We start from the raw sequence: 22,733 nt of genomic DNA, 5'->3' as shown, positions 1-22,733 counted from the left end.
TGGTGCTGCAGGCGGTATTGGCCATGGACAGTTCGGCATGAATTTTGTTTGCTCCTCACTCAGCACATTCTGGGGCTGAATGCATGTCCTGGCGTGCTCTGGCGCGACACACCACAAGGAAACCTGACTCCAGTTGACATCATGGTACTTTTTGAAGGGTGAATCTAGTACAACTGTTCAGAAACAAGCAAGAATACGGCCTTTCAAGCTGTCCCACTGTTCATAGTATGCACATAGTGTGCTGGCGTGCTGCAGTGTCTGCTTGGTGCTGACCAGCAAGTGAAATCTTGGCACGCTGTACCCGTGCAGCTAGATTGCTAGCGAGGAAAATCTCGAGTGGGGGCCTCTCAATCTGCTCGCTCATTTGCCTGGCATTCAGTAGCACTTCATCGCCAAGGACTTCCATTGAAAACAGTTTTCACACTGCTCTTGCAACTTTTTTCCTCGTGAACTTGCTGCAAACGCATCAGCTCTGCTGCGCGTTTTCGCTTTGCGTGAGGCCCAGCAACAGCTAGTGCCTCCGTACTTCGATTGGCTGGATCGATGTCGTCCAGGCTCTGCTCGTTGTCGCCATCACAACTCTAACTGGAGACGATTTCTTTTCCATTTTCTGCAGCAGCAGCTAGCGCAGAAATTTCGTCATCCTTGAGTGTAGGAGATGAAATCGGTTCGGTCAGCTCAAATACTCTTCGTCGTGACTGGAGGAGTAGCAGGGAATATCCTACTGGAAGTCCTTTGACTACCGTGACTGCTGAAAACCTTCCTGCCATGACTGCTCCTTCTTCAAATAAGCGAGATTCTCTTTGGTGCCACTTCGCTGCACCCGAGCACCCACGCGGCACAACCTTTTTACAAAACATCATTTTTCTAAAGAAAATGATTTTCACCCTCAGCCTGGTTTCGCAGAAGTGGGGACCATATTTGAATGTACGCAGATCTCTTATACAGGTGATGAAAGAGGACACTGTGCAGCCATGCCTGCTTTGCAAGGTGGTTGAACAAATAACCTTACTAACATGACCTTTCTGGTTTGATTTACATTTTATTAAACCTCGGATGTTGAGCCAATAGTAATATGTAAAGAGAAAAGGACCTATAAGTTACTAGTTATGACTAACAGTTCACCAAGGTAACGAGATAATATACAGTCAGATAGTGCGACAACGAGGCACAAAACTGACAAGGATATTGAGACATCTGACGACCTGACACCTAGCTCCAACACATCTACGAAGCGCAAACCAACAACCTTCCAACTTGGAAGGCTCAGGTGCGGAAAGTTTGCGCTCTGCGGCTGACCACGAACATTTCCCACAACAGCAACAAGAGGTTCAGAGTCCTGAAAATATTTTAATTCCTTCTGACAGCTGTTTCGGTCATCAGAGACCTCATCAGAGTACTTCAAAGTAGGTAGAATGTTGAATGACTTGACAAAGAAATAAATCACCTATTATTTTTTATACTGACTCTTGCAACAATATGGCACGTCAATAAATGCTCGCATGATACTCAAAGTGTGAAAATAAGGCGTAAAACTCAAGGACTAGTTGTTATTGTTAAAATCACAGGAACGTCGGGATAGAGGGGATAGTTATGCCGGATACTGCAGCACAGCACAGATACAGTAGTCATGCGAGTGGCCCATCTGGCATCTACTTGATTCACTCCCTCACCATACTGCACCGTCGGCTCACTCCGTGCGCGTCCAGCTGAGTTCACGTTCATACTACTAGTACGCAGCCATGATTGTAGAATTGTTGGCTGTTGTGTTGAAAAACACACGCACACAGCTGTCACGCGGGACGCCCATGGGACCTTGGCTCCATGACACTGCACTACGTTGTTTTCTTCACTCTTCTTCTCCTCTCCACTCCACTGCTGCTTGAACGGCACACAACTTGAATTACGTAAGAAGAAAGTAAGCAGCAGCACACGGCACTTGAAAAGGCGATGCGCAATGAGTGAGCCAACGGTGCAGTATGGTGATGGAGTGCATGGAGTAGATGCCATATGGGTCACTCGCATGACGTCTCTAGCTGTGCTGCGCTGCAGTATCCGGCATAACTATCCCCTCTATCCTGACGTTCCTATGATTTTAACAATATCAACTATTCATGTAGCAATGCACTTGCCACGACGTGCTTTTAACTTCTCTAACTTCTCTACGCGCGCTGTCACTATAGGTTCCGCGCTTTGCTTCCTTCTTTTATACTACTGTTTTTTTTCATGTCCTCTTCATTCCTGATGATGGTCATGAAGACCGAAACGTTGAAACGATACCTCTAATGGATTTGTGTGAAATGCAGTGCTCTCTTGAGTGTAGGCAGGTTGCCTGCAAACAATAACAACTATTCATTGAGTTCAAACCTTATTTGAGCCATACTTTGAGTATCAAATGCGCGCTTCTTGACGCGCCATCTTGTTTCAAGAGTCAGTATAAAATAGGTGATTTCTTTCTTTTTTGAATCATTCGACATTCTACCTTCTCTCATGAGGTCTCTGATGGCCGAAACAGCTGTCAGAAGGAATTAAAATATTTGCAGTACTCCGAACCTCTTTTTGCTATTGTGGGGAATGTTCGTGGTCGGCCGCAGAGCCCAAATGTGGTGGGGATGAAGTGGACGTAGTAATTTATAGGTCCTTTTTCTTTACGTGTTACATTTCATTGAAGATCATTCCCATCACAAAGAGACCCATCAGGGATTGGGTACCTGAGTTCGGTTGGGTTGCGACGAGGGAGAGGATAGTGAATCTGCTCTCAATATATCCAGCTCATTGTCGAACTTGATAAAACGCTGTTTAACGTACAGCTATAAACACAAAATCCTGTTGGCCAGCAAGGGTACTTGGTACATAATTAGAATCTGAAGGTAATAAGTCTTGGACGACTTTCAATGGGCCACTGTGTTGACAGTAGCCTGTGTACAGGCAATGTTCAGGTCGTTTTCTCCTTCCCTCTATCCATGTTCCTAACAGTTTAAATTATTTATTTTGCTTGTTTCTCTATCAGAAATGCCCAGCTCAAAAACACAAAATCTGATTGCACTCACGCACAGACGAGAGAAGGAACTTGCAGCATTCCAAGACGGGCTCTTGACATCACCGGAACGAGTGAGTTAAGATTTGCTTTGCTTTATCTTTCACCTGGGCCTCGTCCCTCACTAGCTTATGGAAAGAGGCGGAAGTTGGTAACAACAGAGGTGTGTCTAGCTACTGAGCAGATACTGGTTAAATAGAGCACTCCTACTAGGATGTCCAGGGTTTGTCGAAAGAGGTATGGAACGGGTGCAAGCCGGTTTAAGTCAAGTTCATTTGTGCATGGTTTTACATGTCAGCCGGTTGTGAAAAAACGGAATCTTCATCATGAAATCATCAGAATGGTGTGACGAGGCCAAAGTCTATGGCGGGACACTGGCCTGGAAAAAATCATATGCTTGGGCGATAGAACACCGGTTGATTTCAGCTGAGTACAGTAAGGAGTTTTCTCAGTTGTTGAATTGTCGTCAAGCGTTTTATTCCACATTCACTCGCAACGATAGATCTCTTCTGCCGCTCCCCAACCGCCACACACAGAGCAAAAGTTGTTCATATGGCAAAGAAAAAGAGTTCAGGAAGAAGACTATTTGAATGTTTGCACAACATGTAAACGTCAGTGGCATGACCTGCACGCAGTGGCGTACACAGTGGTGAACACCTTGTACACGCCAACTACAAAAGGTGCCCTTAGACTATGTAAAGGTCGTAGAGGTCAAAATGGAAAACAGAAGTACTTAGCACCATTTTCATCATTTTCAACTTGAAAACAAGGATTTGCAAAATCTGTACGCCTGGTAACGCCCAAGGCTATACCCCTAGGATGTGTATAAAGATCACCCATAATAACATAAAAGATGTATTTCTCGGACATCCTCTACCCTAGCAAATCCTCTTTGTTGCACATATCAATTGATTGGCTTCATACAGATTGAGAGGCTGACAACAGAGCTGATGCAAAGTTCATTTGAGCTGCATGATGAGGAGGAAGAGGTAACGATGAGCCCTGCAAAGATGCCCAGGAAGACTTGGCTACCACCAGAGCAAAGCACGAAGGTGAGTGACTGTTCTCTCTTTACTGTAAACTCCAAACAAAGGGACTACTACAACTGCACAGTTCAGCAGCTGGCACATGGCAAGAAAGAAAATAAAGGAAAAAAGATTCACAGACAGTTCGAACACAACGTAAAAGTAAGTCTGAGAGAACGATTATCAGGTAGAAGAAGGAGTGATATTGCCTTCACACAGAGCTGGAAGGTTCGATGGACTTCTCATGTGCTCTGGATGTCAGTCGTGAGTCGGTCCAGTGTCAAGTCAAAGCGATGGAAAAGAGTGAGCTCCAGTGTGGGGAGCAAACCCTTTCTTAATTCAGAATTATATATTATAAGAGCATAACGCATCCATTATGACCAACAGCATAATGATCAAGATAATCTTGGGTATGTATAGTTCAGAATGGGCATTGTAGGAACTGGTAGGAACTGGTAGTGCATCTTTTATTGAAACGAGAGGATGCAAAGAGCTGAAGAAGTCATATGATAACGTTACTACAATATGGATCATGCAAGTAGTTTGAAAATTGTTCTGTACGTTCGCTGATTTCCTTTTCCCTTCTAGATGTCTGACGATCTTCTATCTGCATCACGACAAGGTGATCTGAAGAAGATCGCTGCACTTCTGGAAAGTGGAGCCGACGGCAACTGCCGTAGCCGTGACCGGGTAAACTAGCACAGGAAGATATCATGTATGGATCATTAGCTCTGATGCTGACTAATCACAACCAAATATTTCCCTGAAGAGTAGCCAGGACGAGCAGAGTCAGTTTTTGGTTGATCCAGCCAAACCATAGTCTTTGCTACTTTCTGTATAGAATAGTGGAAACACATGACATCCTCGGCAGCAGCCATGCATTGGTGGCCAAGCAGTTGATCCGGCAGTTGTCTGACCAACTGGGTCAGTTCCGCCGTTCCTGCTAGAGGATTTAAGTTGGTACAGGACCACAACAATATAGTTACTAGCAGTACTTTTCTGCTGTGAGCATATCTAATAATAATATAATGCCTAGTGAACTTTCTCTGTCACTCAGCAAACTAGAAGTATCGCGTTACTCCACTGTTGGGGGGTGTTCGAACTCAAGAGAAGGTTTGGCGGAATGGGACTTTTCTCAATATTGCAGGGTCTGGTGACCCCGGCACTTTTCCAAGCTATTCTCCGCCGGTTTCCATCGAACACATTGGCGCGAGGATCCTCCCAGTTATTGCATCGGTGCTTGGAAGTTTCCCGCCAGCTTTGTTATGTACACTTCCGTACACAAATCCTGCTTCTGTGTGTGCACTAAGTTACATTTACTGAGCTTGGCATATACACTCTCTCGGCACAGGTCGTCACTTGCTTGCGCATTGTTTAGAGCTGCTAGGCTTTTTCTATGGTACTTTGCATTTAAATTCCGAAAACAGGGCCAATGGCAAGACCTGAAACTCCAGGTTTCTGGCCACTGTGGTTCTTAATAATTTGGAAATGGTTGCCAAGACTATTAACCACGGGGTAACAGAATTGATACATTCCCCAAAAATAGGAACGCAACACAGTAAGGGATGCAATCTTGCTCAAATTGCGTGAAATACTCAAAAATTCATGCAATTGCAGCTGAAAGGAGTCATGTCGTGACCTGAACACAATTTGTATCCACGAATGGAAGTTAGTTCCCTTCCAGTGCCAAGGACGAGATAACTCGTCCTGAAACAACCACCTTGAATGGCCAAGGATGAGGTAACTCGTCCCGCACATGGAGCATATGGAAAGGAGCATAGATCACGGTACAAATAGCTATAACTTCGGCCTCCCTACTTCAAACTCAACAAATGACGGCCCATTGGAAAGCTATTGAATGCAGCTTTCCAAAGCTGTATAATTCGAAATAGCGGGAGTAAAATACACAAGCGACGAAGCTCGAAATTCGGGAAACGGGTGAATGTCAAATTTCAAGCGTGTGACTGTGATGCACTTTATGCTAGCTGTAAAGTTGACGAGGTGTTTGATCACGGGAGATTTCGGAGTGCACAGCTCATGCGTGACATACCCTAACATGAGCGCTAAAAAGCCTGATTCTGCTGGTGTTTGAATCATCGCTGTACGTTGAGTGTGACTGCAAATCGCAAGAACGTGTCTCTGATTGTAGAATAGCACTACAAAGGCGCGTTGGAGCGGCTTTTGACACTAATGGCAATCATGCAATGTAAGCACTGTCTTGGACATGGAAATTCAGTGGAACGACCGGGAACGGCGCTCTCAGTGTGTACAGAACGTTGCATGCAGTGCACATGTTGATCCGATGCGACCAGCGCACTGCATGTGTGTACCGTAGACTACGCATACCGAATCAAGGCTGCATGGACGGCACCCAGGGGCCGCTAGACGTGCCAACGTATTTCCATGTCCACGGCAGTACCAGACAAGTAGTACCATATCAACCAACTGTTGAATTCCACTATGCGTTGGTTTGCTTTCATCTACAATTGTGACTGTGATCTACACCACATGTGTTCCCCGACCTTTACCCGAGTGGAATCCTGTCATAACCGGAAAATTCTCATCTACTGCCTCCTCACCCATTAATGTGTGCAGATCTTTGCCCCAGGGTGTTGTGTCTATTTCCCTTAAAATAGGCCACATTGCTATTGCACACAAGATTGGGTTTTTCCATCAGAGACGCCATCACGCCAGAAACTTTCACATGAGCAGGTGCAGACGGAACAATATTTATGTTCCATCCATTACACGTATGAACTGCTAGCATGTCAAAGTACAAGAACTGACAGGAACTTCAGAAGAAGTAGACAGGAGAACTTCCCGCACATGAGCTGGAAGCGGAAAAGCCTTCCGAGCTATCATGCAGTCCTGCGGGCTAGAACAGCACAGGCCCTGTCCTCTTGCCTAGCAGCTTGTGCATACAGGACCTCGTGCATTGCAGCCGTGCCTACAGGATTGTATGAACCCACACATTGGGTTTGGGTGCACTAGCTGTGCGAGCAAAGCACAAAGGCATGGGAAGCTAAAATGTCTGTGCACCGTGTTACTCCCGTCGTTTCTTGCGGCAATCTATGTCAACACGTCCCAGACATCGTGAGTGCCCTTACATTCCGAGACTGTGTGGGGAAATCCGCTTCCTTTGGCCCGCATCAACTTTTCTGAAGATCATAAGTAGTACCGTACCAAGAATATACTATGAATCCGTGGCCGCGTGAATTTGGCTGGGCTTCACTGAACCTGGATTACGAAAGCTATAAAAATTACAGACCCGCGATGAAGAGTTACAATTTGGTTTTTGAAAGTGGCAAAACACAAATCCCAAAATTTCTCCTGAATTATCCTGGAGGGATCAGATTAAGGCTGTCACCAAGTACAGTTGTGATCACTGAAAATCGGTACCAAAGTGCAAAACTGACACCCTGGTCCAGTTCCAATTACATCTCCATTGGATCGTGGACTCCACCAGACCACTGTCCAGCGCTGGCGATCGTGGGTTTGTTGCTCTGATGAAGTTTGTGGAGCCTGCCTTCCCATTCCCGTCGCGAACTAATTTCAGTTCGCTGCTACGCAAGCGCCATGAAATAGGGATCGCTGACCTGAAAAAAGCTGTTGGAGAACGAGGGAGTGTGTGGCATAGCCCTCACCACCGATGGATGAACTTCTATGGCGACGCAGAGCTATGTCACATACACTGCACATTTTATTGACAGAAATTGGTCTCTGGTGAGCTGTGTCCTGCAGACTAACCAATTCCACGGCAGCCATACCAGTGTACAGCTGGCTGCACATCTGCTATCCGTTGTGGATGCTTTCGGCATTCCACGCCAACAAGTGAGCTGTGTGACTCACGATGAGGCCCACATGCTGCAGACCGTCATCAGGAACGCCATCGACAAAACGGAGGGCCTGGACAAGTTGTTGGCTTGCAGTCGCAAACTGGTAGGGCACTTTAAACATCCGTCTGTGGCGGCTGAGCACCTCAGGCTCAAGCAGTTGCAGCTCGACAGCACCAAGCAGCCACTAACCATAGTCCAGGACGTGCCTACAAGGTGGAATTCCACCTTCTTCATGTTAGCCGCCCCCTACAGCTAAGGACAGCATTGACGGTTGTGCTGTCGGACAGCAGCTGCACTCCAAAGAAGGAACACCGTGACCTTCAGCTGAAGGACCAGCAATGGGCCGCAGCTGAACACCTGGTCACAATTCTGAAGCCGTTTGAGCTTGCCACCAAGATTGCCAGCGGGCAATCGTACGTCACGCTCTCAATCATGCTCCCCATCACCACAAAGCTGGCAACACGGCTTCAAATTTTGGTTGGCGAAACAGACCCCACCATGGCACGGTCGTTCGCGATGAATCTACTTTCACGGCTGAAGGTGACGTTCCGCCACGATAATTTGGATGTCCGGAGTCCGGGGGTCCTGGCTAGCGCCTTGGATCCTCGGTTCCGGAACCTGAACTTCTTGGAGGTTGAACAGCGCATCCAAGTGCAGAAAGATCTTGCTGAACTGGCCAGCGAGAAGCTGCCCACATGCCCGGCTTCTAGCGTTACTGAGCCAGCTGCGAAGAAGCCCTGTTTGAGCAGCCTTGCTCAACTGATGAGCACCACATCGAACGTCGACGATGGGCATGACGAGCCAATTGATAACCTGGAAAAGGCTGAGCCAGCAGGCATGGAGACTGATGTACTTGCCTGGTGGAAAGTGCACAGCGACCGCTTTCCGCTGTTGGCACCCGTGGCCAGGAAATTCCTGGCCATTCCTGGCTCGTCTGTGCCATCCGAATCCGTTTTCTCTGCTGCTGGTGCCATCGTTACGAAAACCCGCAGCTTCCTCCACCCTTCGAATGTTGACGCCTTGATCTTTCTGAGGAAGAACGTGATTCTCCCCAGCTTGCACCGCTCCACAAGTTTGCTGTCGGCAGCTGAGGAAGTCGCTGCTGACCTGATTGAGGCATCCGCAGAGGAGCTTGTTGCAGAGCCTGCATTGCCATCAGTGTAACTGCTGCAGTTTTCGAAGTGTGTGTGTGTGTGTGTGAGTGTGTGTGTGTGTGTGTGTGTGTGTGTATGTGTGTGTGTGTGTGTGTGTGTGTAAGTGTGCTCATGTGTGTGTGTGTGTGTGCAGGTGTGTGTGTGTGTGAGAAATACAAGAATCGCCACAAGTGCCTGGCCGAGAGGAGGAAGCCCATATCTGAGCAGTCCGGCAGCCGACTATGTAATGCGTGCGGGAGATGAATCTTGAATGCTGGCGGGCTAGCTTCGCATAAGTGTCTCTCCAACTCGGCTGCTGAAGTGGCGTAGGTACTGTAGAACGGGTAATTTTAGCGACGTAAAAACCCTAGCGAATATAGCGATCGACTCATTTTCGCTAAAGTTTCAAGTCCTTAATCAGTTGAGACAAGTAGTGCACTGGTGATCCGTGAGTAAAATCGCTGCATATCGCGAAACTAAAACGTCGCTAACCGACCGTTAACGTTGACAATGGGAAAACGCTAAAATACAACTAGTCGCTAAATTACCTGTTCTACAGTATGTACTACGAATCTGCAGTCGCGTGAATAGGCTTGGCTTCACTGAACCTGCATTACGAGTACGATATTAAATTACACATGCAGAATAAAAGGCAAAGACATCCATTTTGAAAGTGGCAATAGGAAAAACTCCAAAATTGCCACTGAATCACCCGGAAGGCATCAGATTAAGGCAGCGACGTACAATTCTCTTCACTGAAATGTGACCTAAAGCACAAAACTGGTACCATGAACCAGTTCCGATCACATCACTGCACTTTCATATTATGTGTACATCTAGCCGCATTCATACCACATCCTGGGCGTTGATCCAATTTGTACAGCGACACAATGATCCGACAATATGAAATACACTCATAACTTGTTTATCCGGGCACTACCCGTAACTTCGAAATGTCCGTTACCCCGAATGACATACATTTTGACGGGGAATGGCCATAAATATGGCGTATGTCGCCACTATTTCCACAAAAATCGCCAAAAGAGTACTATCATTTCCCTAAACCTCGGCCAAAGTTTTCCAGGTAGCCTGAAATGCTCGTAACTTTGGGGTCTGGATAACGGAGGTATAAGTGTACATGTATGTCTGTACACTAATGGCAATCATGCAATGTAAATACCAGACAAATAGTACCATATCCACCAACTGTTGAATTCCACTCTGAATTGTTTTGCTTTGATCCACAACTGTGACTGTTATCCACAATCAAACCCATTGAGAACTTTTTCCTCTACTGTTGTTTCTTGCGTGTGCATCCAGTATGGCGACACTCCGTTGCACCATGCCGCCAGTATAGGTAAACTCGATGTGTGTCAAGCGCTGCTCGCTGGAGGGGCGGACTGCAACATCAAGAATGAGGTAAAGCACAGTTACATTGCGTGTCGTGAACCAGGATGATCATGTTCTGTGTTTGTACTGTACAATTAACGTGCAAACAATCATCTGTTCCTTGACCTTTATCCGAGTGGAATCCTGTCCTAACCCGAAAATTCTCATCTACTGCCTCCTCACCCCATCAATGTGTACAAGTCTTTGCCCCAGTTTGTTGTGTCTATTGTTCTCAAAATCGGTCACGCTCCCATTGCTTGGTATAGTGTAGAGAAACGCCATCATGCCAGAATCTTTCACCTCAGCAGGTCCCGACAGAACAATAATGTTCCATCCATTACACGTATTAGGGGCTAGTATGTCGAAGTACAAAAACTCGGAACGACTTAGGGAGGAGCATACACGAGAACTTCTGGAGCATGAGCTGGAAACAGAAAGGTATTCCGACATGTATATTGTATCTTACATTGCCACAGGCTAGTGCAGCACAAACTCCATCCTCGTGGATAGTAGCAAGAGTGCATAAACAAGAGTATGCAACTGTGCTTATGGGTCAGTGCGCGGCTCTCTGCCTTTATTACGTAACTTACCTTCACCACGCTCTGAAAGTATGCACTCAAACCCAAACAGTGAGCAAGTACGGTTGTGAGTGTTGAAATCCGAACTAATAAAGTGCAAAGCCGTCACCCTGGACCAGTTCAGATTACATTACTGCATTTGCATATGTGCATGTCTAGCCACATTCCTACCACATCCTGGGCATTGATCCAATTTGTATAACAACACACTGATAAGACAATATGACATACTCGTATGTCTGTACACTAATGGCAATCATGCAATGAAAATACTGTCTTGTCTTGGACATGGAAATCCAGGAGAATGACCGGGACAGGCGCTCTCAGGGCCGGACTGTGACATCAAGAATTCGGTTAAGGACAGTATAATAGGGTGTCATGAACCATGATGATTATGGTCTGTGCTAACAATGTACTATCGAGAAAAAACAACTCCTGTGTTCCACAGACCCTCACAAAATTGGAATCCTTGCATGAAGGAGCATTTTTCAATCTACTGCCTCCTCAACACTGCAATGTGAGCAGATCTTTGCCCCAGGGTGTTGTGTCTATTTTTTTTAATTGGCCTCACTCCCGTTGCGTACAAGATGTGCAAGATTGGCATATTCTTGAGAGACGCCATCACGCCAGAATCTTTCACCTGAGCAGGTGCAGGCGGTACAATATTATGTTCCATCCATTACACGTATTAGCTGCTAGTATGTCGAAGTACAGGTAGACTCCGTCTAATTCGAACCTCAAATTGCCAGGCACTAAATTCGAATTATCCGAAACTTCTTATTATCCAAAATGCAGTCCCATGTACTGATATGTATGTCAAAATGCTCGAAATTGCGTGCTGATTATTGTTGTGGTGTACTAGCTGTGCTAGTACTTGTGAGCTACAATCCGAACTAGCGCACACACTGCACTGCATTGCTTTGTACTGCATTCAAGACTGACGTCATGCGCTTTGTTTTGCTGCGTAATCACAAATGGCACCAGCCCATTTTGCGGAAAAGAAAAACAAATCTTGCTTGCCCTGTTGTGCTCTTCCAGACAACGGATCGTGCTTCAGCAGTGTTTCTTTTCCTTTCGTAGCTTTGCTGCCAGCCCGAGTGTCACCTCGACACTGTATTTCTTCAGTATGTCTGACCTAACTGTCGACACTGTCAAGGCAATGCCTTGCCAAGCCCCCCGCGGCGAGCCTTCTCAGCGCGGCTTGAATCCGAACGGAAACTTAGTAAAAGTATTTTACAGGACCGTTTGCTGGCACAACTAGCCCTTGGTAGTGAGGTCTGCTCCGGCCAGGAGAACCAGCAACATGACAGTGCGGACACGGCTCGCGAGCCCAGAAGCCCGACTGGCACCAATGCCTCCTCTGCCAGCTCAGGTGACGCGGGCTCAACGGATCTCTGCGCTCTCGTACGGGACGAGGTGTAGTCGGCTTTGTCGGCCGCCATTATATTATTATCGGAGAGCATTGTGCCGCTCACCCAAGGCCAAGGCAATGCGGCTGCTGCCGCCACTACGCCGGGCCAAGCTCCTGTAACCCACCCGATCAGCCACCTGCACCAGCTGTGCCCAAGGCTGTGCAAGAACGTATCTGGCGAGGGGAGTTCGTAGCTTTTTCAAGTTTGTTGCCTGAAATTCTTGCACACTTCCGGCCCAACATTCCGGCTGGTGCACAGCCCGAATAACGATAGCCAGCTAAATATCGTTGAGTCGGATGACGCGAAGCAGGTGCGTCGCAAGGTTCACGATAATTATACATGTAGCTACCCGGCTCGAGGCATGGACCACATACATGTCTGTTATCACGGCTGCTGCCCTACACCGCACTGCTTCTGAACTGATTGCGTACCAGCAGTTGATCCTGATTGCTAACCGCCAGTTCTTCCCAAGCGCGTGGCTAGAGTACGACCGCCAGCTGCGGATGCTCGTGGCCCAGTAACCAGGCACGAAGAGGTTGGACACGATTGACGTGAACCTATGGCAGATAGCTGTCACAGGCCATGCACACCCAAAATGCGCTCAATGTAAGACGGTCCATCCAGGGGCGGTTTGTGTCCGTTTCGTCCCCAAGCCAGCAGCATTTACCTCCAGTGGTCGCAACCATACCAGCGACGGCCAAGAAATCTGCCGCAACTTCAATGGAGGTCGCTATTCTTCGTCGTCGTGCCGCTTTTCCCACACCTGCAGCCAGTGTGGCAAGGACCACCCATGCATCATGTGCAACCAGCAGCAGAGCGGAGCCAATCGGCCACCCCGCCGCTCCTAGCAGAATGGCTACTGAATCGCTTGACTCGGTACGTAGCTTCTTTCCTATACACTCTGCAGACACCACACTGCTAGCTGACCACTTTGCCCGCCTGTTACGTAACCACTCAGATCAATCATGTGTTGCGTATGTTCTCCATGGCCTGCGCCGTGGCTTTACTCTTGGATCTGCCGGCCAACACGACATTTCGGTTTTCTCTAATAATCTGCCCTCGGCTTTCACTCACTCGGCATTTATATCCGAGCAATTAGCTGCTTCCTGCGCTTGCAGGGAGACCACAGGCCCATTTCCGTCACCTCCATTTCAGTTCATGCGCCGCTCTGGTATTGGTGCCATCCCCAAAAAGACCGGCAAGCTGCGAATGATCCACCATCTGTCTAGTCCGGAAGGCACCGGCGCGAACGACAGCATTCCTGCCGAGCCGCTCTCTCTGCACTACGCGAGCATTGACAACGCGATCAACATCATCATAATACCATGCCCACAGCCTGTGTATTTGTCCAAGCTCGATGTACGCAGTGCATTTCGGCAGATCCCAGTCCGCCGTCAGGACTTCGCTGGGAAGGCTCCTACTACTACGAGCGCTTACTGCCTTTCGGCCTACGCTCCAGCCCAGCCGTCTTTGACTCAGTAGCCACAGCAGTCAACTGAATCATGCAGCACGAGTTTGCTATAGATCACCGGCTTCATTACCTCGATGACTTTCTCGATATCTCCACTGGTTTGGCTGCAGCCAACCATCAACTCACCATCCCCCTCCGGGCATTCACGTATCTCGGCATTCCTCTTTGCTCCATCCCAGCTCGAAGGGCCATCACCATCATTGACCTTCCTTGGTATTGTCCTAGACTGCGAGCGCCACGAAGCTCGGCTACCAGAGGACAAGCTGTCCGAGACCCATGCGCCACTCATGGCTACTATCAGCGAGCGCAGCATCGGCCAGCGTCAACTCGAGTCCCTCCTGGGGAAGCTCACTTTTGCTGCCCGAGTCATCGTTCCTGGACACACATTCATGCGTTAACTATGATCAGCGTGCCCTGAACTGCGATATCCTCAGGGCCGTCCAAGGCAACCACGGCAGTAGGTACGACATTGACCACGGCGGACTTGGTTGCGAAATTTTTCACGATCGCGGACGGCTATGTCCGCATCCGAGTCATCGCCTTCACTATCGCAGCTCCAGTCATCACTGCCCGAGTCCATGATGGACTGGAGCACCTCTTCAGCCGACATGTGGCGACTCGCCGTGTCTGAGTGACAGCTAGAGAGACCTAAAGTACGTTCCGTCAATCTAATTATTTCTGGATTGAAATATGTTTTTCGCGTGTGCGCTCTGAATGTATGCTCCCGCGCCCATACTTACTCAAACACGGCGAGTCAGATCTTATTCAGTAGGGGAAAACCCCTAGTTTTCCCTCGAAGAGACACAATCAGCCAAGCCAGATCGTAGTGCATGGCCGGTGAGATATAGTAGTGCGCACTACGAGGACGAGATAGCTTGTCCTTGGCCAATCGTGTGGGGGTCTGTAGGACGAGTTATCTCGTCCTTGGCACTGAAAGGGTTAACTTTCTTTCACTTCTGATAGCACATTCTAGACCTGACCTCGGTTGGTCCCCTGACGAGGGAAAAAGACCCAAGAGTCATCAGTATGTGGGACACGTGTTGTGAGCTGCCTTCGGAGTGAAAAACTTGTCAGCGCCTTCTGTTTTCGGCTTGGTCCTATAGTTGGGATGGTTAGAGTATTGCCCACAACAATCAAGGTCCCGGATTTGAGTCCTGGTGTGTTTGGCACTTCTAAGCTTTTCAGGCAGTTCACTTCCTCGACTGATCCTTTGAAATTTGAAGTTCTCCAAGTCTTATAACAAAATTTCCTTTTGAACGCCATAAAACGCAAGCTCCAAAATTGCTGCCGAATCATCCGGGAGTTATCAGATTAAGGCAGGGACCAAGTACAATTATCTTCACTGAAATGCGACATACAGTGCAAAACTGGTACCATGGACCAGTTCCGATCACATCACTGCACTTGCATATGTGTACCTCTAGCCACATTTTTACCACATCCTGGGTGTTGATCCAAATTGTACAACGACACAATGATCCGCCAAGATGAAATACACTCATAACTTGTTTATCCGGGCGGTCTAGGACTGGGCACTGTCCGTAACTTCGAAATGTCCGTTACTCCGAATCACATACATTTGGATGGGGAATGGCCATAGATATGGCATATGTCGCCACTATTTCCACAAAAATTACCTAAAGAGTAGTAACATTTACACTGAAACTCTCCCCAAGTTTGCCCGGTAGCCTGAAATGCCCGTAACTTTGGGGTCTGGATAACCGAGGTATAAGTGTACATGTATGTCTGTACACTAATGGCAATCATGCAATGTAAATACCAGACAAGTTAGACCGTATCCACCAATTGTTGAATTCCACTCTGAATTGTTTTGCTTTGATCTACAGTTGTGATTGTGATCTACAATCAAACTCATTGAGAACGTTTTCCTGTACTGTTGTTTCTTGCATGTGCATCCAGCGTGGCGACACTCCGTTGCACGATGCCGTCAGGAGAGATAACCTCGAGGTGTGTCAAGCGCTGATCGCTGGAGGGGCCGACTGTAACATCAAGAATGAGGTAAAGCGCAGTTACATTGATTGTTATGAACCAGGATAATCCTGTTCCGTGTTTAACCGGATATGTTCATTTACGGCCTCCTCATGACTATAATGTATGCAGGTCTTTGCCCCAGGGTGTTGTGTCTTTTGTTCTCAAAATCGGTCAAGCTCCCATTGCTTGGTATATTCTTGAGAGACGCTATCATACCAGAATCTTTCACCTGACGTGAGTGCCCTTAAATTTGCAGAGTGCATGCTTAAATCAACTTGGTTTGGCCCTCGGCGGATTCAGTTGACGGCAGCTTTTTTCCCGATCATAAGACAGTAATACCGTATGAGGTATGTACTACGAATGTGCAGCCGCGTGAATAGGCTGAGTTTCACTGAAACTGCATTTGGAGTACGATATCAAATTATACATGGAGAATAAAAGGCAAAAAATCAATTTTGAAAGTGTCAGAAGGACAAACAAAATTGCCGCTGAAGCACCCGGGAGGGATCAGATTAAGGCAGCGGTACAATTATCTTCACTGAAATGCGACTTAAAGAGCAAAACTGGTACCAGGGACCAGTTCCGATCACATCACTGCATTTGCATATGTGTACAACGACACAATGATCCGACAATATGAAATAAGCTCATAACTTGTTTATCCGGGCACTACCCGTAACTTCGAAATGTCCGTTACCCCGAATCACATACATTTTGACGGGAATGGCCATAGATATGGCATATGTCTTCACTATTTCCAATAAAATTGCCTAAAGAGTAGTAACATTTCCACTAAAACTCAACCAAAGTGTATCCGGTAGCCTGAAATGCCCGTAACTTTGGGGTCTGGATAACCGAGGTATAAATGTACATGTATGTCTGTACACTAATGGCAATCATGCAATGTAAATACCAGACAAGTAGTACCATATCCACCAACTGTTGAATTCCACTCTGAATTGTTTTGCTTTGATCTACAGTTGTGAATGTGTTCTACAATCAAACCCATTGAGAACTTTTTCCTGTACTGTTGCTTGTTGCGTGTGCATCTAGCGTGGCGACACTCCGTTGCACGATGCCGCCAGGAGAGGTACCCTCAAGGTGTGTCAAGCGCTGATCGCTGGAGGGGCCGACTGTAAAATCAAGAATGAGGTAAAGCACAGTAACATTGAGTGTTATCAACCAGGATAATCCTGTTCTGTGTTTGCACTGTACAATAAACGTACCATAGATCATGTGTTCCCTGACCTTCACCCGATCGAGTGGAATCCTGTCTTAACCGGAAATGTTCATTTACGGCCTCCTCACGACTATAATGTGTGCAGGCCTTTGCCCAAGGGTGTTGTGTCTATTGTTCTCAAAATCGGTCACGCTCCCATTGCTTGGTATATTCTTGAGAGACGCCATCATACCAGAATCTTTCACCTGAGCGGGTCCAGAAGGAACAATGATTACTATGTTCAATCCATTACACGTATGAAGGGTTAGTATGTCGAAGTACAAAAACTCAGAACGACTTCAGGAGGAGCATACAGGAGAATGTCTGGAGCATGAGCTGGAAACAGAAAGGTATTCCGAGCTACATGTATATTGTATCTTACATTGCCACAGGCTAGTGCAGCACAGACTCCATCCTCGTGGATAGTAGCAAGAGTGCATAAACAAGAGTATGCAACTGTGGTTATGGGTCAGTGCGCGGCTCTCTGCCTTTATTACGTAACTTACCTTCACCACGCTCTGAAAGTATGCACTCAAACCCAAACAGTGAGCAAGTACGGTTGTGAGTGTTGAAATCCGAACTAATAAAGTGCAAAGCTGTCACCCTGGACCAGTTCGGATTAAATCGCTGCACTTGCATATGTACACGTCTAGCCGCATTCCTACCACATCCTGGGCGTTGATCCAATTTGTATAACAACCCGAAGAGAATTGGTGTAAAATGAAATGAGTTGTGAATTTGCTGTGCCCAGGGAATGAGCATGTGTGCTCACCCATTCTTTTCGAGTTATGAAGCTGCAGGATGCCTCACCGCTACTTCGTTTGTATAACACCACACTGATAAGAAAATATGACATAGATGTATGTCTGTACACTTAATGGCAATCATGCAATGAAAATACTGTCTTGGACATGGAAATCCAGGAGAATGACCGGGACCGGCGCCCTCAGTGTACAGAACGTTACATGCACTGCACATGTTTATCCGATATGACCAGCGCACTGCATGTGTGTACCGTAGACTACGCATACCGAGCCAAGGCTACGTGGACAGTGCCCAGGGGCCGCTAGACTTGCGACCGGATTTACATGTCCACGGCAGTACCAGACAAGTAGTACCATATGAACAAACTGTTGAATTCCACTCTGCATTGCTTTGCTTTGATTTACAATTGTGACTGTGATCTACAATAAGACTTATCAAGAAATTTTTTCCTGTACTGTTGTTTCTTGCATATGCTTCCAGCGTGGCGACACTCCGTTGCACGAAGCCGTCTGGGGTGGAATCGAGGTGTGTCAAGCGCTGATCGCTGGAGGGGCCGACTGTAAAATCAAGAATGAGGTAAAGCACAGTTACATTGATTGTTATGAACCAGGAAAATCCTGTTCTGTGTTTAACCGGATATGTTAATTTACAGCCTTCTCACGACTATACTGTATGCAGGTCTTTGCCGCAGGGTGTTGTGTCTATTGTTCTCAAAATCGATCACGCTCCCATTGCTTGGTATATTCTTGAGAGACACCATCATACCAGAATCTTTCACCTGTGCGGGTCCAGACGGGACAATTATTACTATGTTCCATCCATTAAACGTATGCAGGGCCTGCTCTAGACATTCAACACAGCCCGGTCAGAGTGTACCTTGCGCATGAGGGTCAGCCGGGTCAAGCTGGGTCAGATCATCCTGCAGAAAAACAACCAAAAAGCCTCCTCAAAACGCAGGAAAACAGAAAGGTGAATTTATTACCTGAAATCGGAAATTTTAGAGAACAAGGCGAACTATCAAAGTCCGCAAACGTAGAAGGTAAACGACATTATGTGAGGAATGCAAAGCAGTTCCATTGGATTCTGATTTAACAATTTGAAAAAAAGGAAGTCTGTTTTCTAATTAGTGCTAGTAGCAGGACGAACATGTTCACATAATAGAGCACGGGGGGGGGGGGGGGGGGTGCCTGCAACACCTTGTGGAGTGGCTGCTTGCTGCCACTGCATCATCTGCATGGCCAAGCCGACAGCCATCTGCTGCACCATCTGCTGAAAGGCTTCAGCAGACTGGAGAACTGGTGGAGTTGCAATTGCTGCTGATGCTGCTGCTGCTCCTGCTGCTGGCGCTGCTGCCGGCGCTGGCGCTGCTGCTGCTGGCGCTGCTGTTGCTGGTGGCGCTGTTGCTGCTGCTGGCATTGCTGCGGCTGGCGTTGCTGCTGCCACTGCTGCTCTAGGTGTGCGGGCCAGGTCCCTCCGTTCAGACGAGGTTGACGTGGCAGTCATAGTGCGCCGAGTCACCTCAGAATGCCATGCAGCCATAGCCTTGTCGTGGTTGAAGTCGGCGACGGCAGGAACGTCAAGCTTGATTGCCATGATCATCTCCAGATTCCTCGTCGACAGCGAGTTCCGCATCGCCGTCTTCACAAGCTGAAGTCTCGCTCGCATTCAGCAGTGGACAGGCAAACGGCCAATCCCCAATCAGCGATGCGAGCCAGGTTCGGGTAGTCTCCAGCATGTTCGCGGCGAGAATCTCGAACATCTGCGGGACGCCTATCGAGGCCCGGCGGTTCGGGTGGGTGAGACTAAACGATTACTTGAACAGATGACGCGAAGCAGGTGCGTCGCAAGGTTCACGATAATTATACATGTAGCTACCCGGCTCGAGGCATGGACCACATACATGTCTGTTATCACGGCTGCTGCCCTACACCGCACTGCTTCTGAACTGATTGCGTACCAGCAGTTGATCCTGATTGCTAACCGCCAGTTCTTCCCAAGCGCGTGGCTAGAGTACGACCGCCAGCTGCGGATGCTCGTGGCCCAGTAACCAGGCACGAAGAGGTTGGACACGATTGACGTGAACCTATGGCAGATAGCTGTCACAGGCCATGCACACCCAAAATGCGCTCAATGTAAGACGGTCCATCCAGGGGCGGTTTGTGTCCGTTTCGTCCCCAAGCCAGCAGCATTTACCTCCAGTGGTCGCAACCATACCAGCGACGGCCAAGAAATCTGCCGCAACTTCAATGGAGGTCGCTATTCTTCGTCGTCGTGCCGCTTTTCCCACACCTGCAGCCAGTGTGGCAAGGACCACCCATGCATCATGTGCAACCAGCAGCAGAGCGGAGCCAATCGGCCACCCCGCCGCTCCTAGCAGAATGGCTACTGAATCGCTTGACTCGGTACGTAGCTTCTTTCCTATACACTCTGCAGACACCACACTGCTAGCTGACCACTTTGCCCGCCTGTTACGTAACCACTCAGATCAATCATGTGTTGCGTATGTTCTCCATGGCCTGCGCCGTGGCTTTACTCTTGGATCTGCCGGCCAACACGACATTTCGGTTTTCTCTAATAATCTGCCCTCGGCTTTCACTCACTCGGCATTTATATCCGAGCAATTAGCTGCTTCCTGCGCTTGCAGGGAGACCACAGGCCCATTTCCGTCACCTCCATTTCAGTTCATGCGCCGCTCTGGTATTGGTGCCATCCCCAAAAAGACCGGCAAGCTGCGAATGATCCACCATCTGTCTAGTCCGGAAGGCACCGGCGCGAACGACAGCATTCCTGCCGAGCCGCTCTCTCTGCACTACGCGAGCATTGACAACGCGATCAACATCATCATAATACCATGCCCACAGCCTGTGTATTTGTCCAAGCTCGATGTACGCAGTGCATTTCGGCAGATCCCAGTCCGCCGTCAGGACTTCGCTGGGAAGGCTCCTACTACTACGAGCGCTTACTGCCTTTCGGCCTACGCTCCAGCCCAGCCGTCTTTGACTCAGTAGCCACAGCAGTCAACTGAATCATGCAGCACGAGTTTGCTATAGATCACCGGCTTCATTACCTCGATGACTTTCTCGATATCTCCACTGGTTTGGCTGCAGCCAACCATCAACTCACCATCCCCCTCCGGGCATTCACGTATCTCGGCATTCCTCTTTGCTCCATCCCAGCTCGAAGGGCCATCACCATCATTGACCTTCCTTGGTATTGTCCTAGACTGCGAGCGCCACGAAGCTCGGCTACCAGAGGACAAGCTGTCCGAGACCCATGCGCCACTCATGGCTACTATCAGCGAGCGCAGCATCGGCCAGCGTCAACTCGAGTCCCTCCTGGGGAAGCTCACTTTTGCTGCCCGAGTCATCGTTCCTGGACACACATTCATGCGTTAACTATGATCAGCGTGCCCTGAACTGCGATATCCTCAGGGCCGTCCAAGGCAACCACGGCAGTAGGTACGACATTGACCACGGCGGACTTGGTTGCGAAATTTTTCACGATCGCGGACGGCTATGTCCGCATCCGAGTCATCGCCTTCACTATCGCAGCTCCAGTCATCACTGCCCGAGTCCATGATGGACTGGAGCACCTCTTCAGCCGACATGTGGCGACTCGCCGTGTCTGAGTGACAGCTAGAGAGACCTAAAGTACGTTCCGTCAATCTAATTATTTCTGGATTGAAATATGTTTTTCGCGTGTGCGCTCTGAATGTATGCTCCCGCGCCCATACTTACTCAAACACGGCGAGTCAGATCTTATTCAGTAGGGGAAAACCCCTAGTTTTCCCTCGAAGAGACACAATCAGCCAAGCCAGATCGTAGTGCATGGCCGGTGAGATATAGTAGTGCGCACTACGAGGACGAGATAGCTTGTCCTTGGCCAATCGTGTGGGGGTCTGTAGGACGAGTTATCTCGTCCTTGGCACTGAAAGGGTTAACTTTCTTTCACTTCTGATAGCACATTCTAGACCTGACCTCGGTTGGTCCCCTGACGAGGGAAAAAGACCCAAGAGTCATCAGTATGTGGGACACGTGTTGTGAGCTGCCTTCGGAGTGAAAAACTTGTCAGCGCCTTCTGTTTTCGGCTTGGTCCTATAGTTGGGATGGTTAGAGTATTGCCCACAACAATCAAGGTCCCGGATTTGAGTCCTGGTGTGTTTGGCACTTCTAAGCTTTTCAGGCAGTTCACTTCCTCGACTGATCCTTTGAAATTTGAAGTTCTCCAAGTCTTATAACAAAATTTCCTTTTGAACGCCATAAAACGCAAGCTCCAAAATTGCTGCCGAATCATCCGGGAGTTATCAGATTAAGGCAGGGACCAAGTACAATTATCTTCACTGAAATGCGACATACAGTGCAAAACTGGTACCATGGACCAGTTCCGATCACATCACTGCACTTGCATATGTGTACCTCTAGCCACATTTTTACCACATCCTGGGTGTTGATCCAAATTGTACAACGACACAATGATCCGCCAAGATGAAATACACTCATAACTTGTTTATCCGGGCGGTCTAGGACTGGGCACTGTCCGTAACTTCGAAATGTCCGTTACTCCGAATCACATACATTTGGATGGGGAATGGCCATAGATATGGCATATGTCGCCACTATTTCCACAAAAATTACCTAAAGAGTAGTAACATTTACACTGAAACTCTCCCCAAGTTTGCCCGGTAGCCTGAAATGCCCGTAACTTTGGGGTCTGGATAACCGAGGTATAAGTGTACATGTATGTCTGTACACTAATGGCAATCATGCAATGTAAATACCAGACAAGTTAGACCGTATCCACCAATTGTTGAATTCCACTCTGAATTGTTTTGCTTTGATCTACAGTTGTGATTGTGATCTACAATCAAACTCATTGA

The 22,733-nt window shown here is 48.0% G+C and overlaps 1 protein-coding gene across 1 annotated transcript in view; it reads left to right on the top strand.

Annotated features, from left to right (window-relative positions):
- The window catches only part of LOC135829600 (uncharacterized), a 373,880-nt gene that overhangs the window by 39,029 nt on the left and 312,118 nt on the right, over positions 1-22,733 (top strand). The gene's annotated exons all lie outside the window — the stretch shown is intronic.

This window comes from Sycon ciliatum, chromosome 13 (genome assembly GCF_964019385.1).
Source record: "Sycon ciliatum chromosome 13, ocSycCili1.1, whole genome shotgun sequence".
In the NCBI taxonomy this organism is placed as follows: domain Eukaryota; kingdom Metazoa; phylum Porifera; class Calcarea; order Leucosolenida; family Sycettidae; genus Sycon; species Sycon ciliatum.
Note: the sequence above shows the minus strand (reverse complement) of the source record. Positions and strands in the feature narration are given on the sequence as shown.